The sequence below is a fragment of the Galeopterus variegatus genome, unplaced genomic scaffold, assembly GCF_000696425.1.
Source record: "Galeopterus variegatus unplaced genomic scaffold, G_variegatus-3.0.2 Scaffold8540, whole genome shotgun sequence".
NCBI lineage: Eukaryota > Metazoa > Chordata > Mammalia > Dermoptera > Cynocephalidae > Galeopterus > Galeopterus variegatus.
In genome coordinates this window covers 2,725-4,007 of record NW_007734651.1, presented here as the reverse complement: position 1 = coordinate 4,007, position 1,283 = coordinate 2,725, and positions in this window count along the sequence as shown.

Genomic DNA, 1,283 nt, shown 5'->3' with positions numbered 1-1,283 from the left:
AACATAAGTAAATGAAAGGCTGTATTAAGTTTAAGAATTAAAAGTCTCAGTATTGAGAGTATGTTAATTCATCACAAATTGGTATATCATTTCAACACAACCAAAATCAAAATTCTTACAGGATTTTTATAAATGGAAACCTACAAACTGATTCGAAAATTTATACAGGAATGTCAAGAACCTAGAAAAACCACAGCAATCCTGAAAAAGAACCAGATTGAGATATTACAGTACTGGATGTCAGGATTGTGGTGCTGGTGTGAGTTTAGCCGAATTGTCTAATGGACCAGAAAAGGATAGTCAGAGTCAGACTAACACATAGATTGTTACTTTTTAATAGATGGTGACATGCAGAGGAGGGCGGAAAAGACCTCTTATCAGGAAATGATGCTTGGTCAATTATATATACAAATGGCCAGCAGGTATATGAAAGGTGTTCAATATCAATAATCATCACAGAATATGCTAATTACCCTGATTTGTTCATCACACATTGTATACTCTGTACACCACAAATATGTATAATATGTTTCAATTTTAAAAACCTATAAATGAAAATCACAACAAAATACCATTAAACACTCAGAATACTTAAAACTAAGAAAAAAGTGACAAGACCAAAATACAGCAAAAGGATGGAGCAACTAGAATTCTCATGCATTGTGTTTGGGAATATGAAATGGTACACAAATTGGAGAACTGACCCTGAACATATGTATCCCCTGTGACCCAGTCTTTTTACTCAGAAGCATGTACAAATGTGCAAAGAACCAAATGTACAATAATGTGATAGTTCCAAACTGGGACCAGCCTAAGTACTAATCAACACTAGAATGAATAAATAAAATGCATACAAGACAATAAATATATGCATACAATGAGATAGTACATGAGTGAATCGTAACCAAAACTGAGGGAAAATAAATGAAAATCAAAAATACCAAAAACACCCACTCATATAATACTTCTTATACCAGTAGCTGCAGCCATAAGGAAAACACAAGGGGTGTCACGGAGAAGTTGTGTTCAGGTCTGCGTTACTGTGAGAAGAAACACATCATCCTGCTGACAGGAAGATGCTCTAGTATCTTCAGCCTCCACGGTGTTGATGGTAAGAGTGAAATCTGTCCACAGATGTGGAACCAGGCTGGCACCCCAAGACCAGAGTGGGAGTCCTTAACATCATTATGATGTATTGTGAGGTTATCATTGCTGTCCTTAAACTGAGTTTAAGGAATTTGCACTGTATTTTCCACCTACTGTTCTGCTGGAAGTGCTTGTGT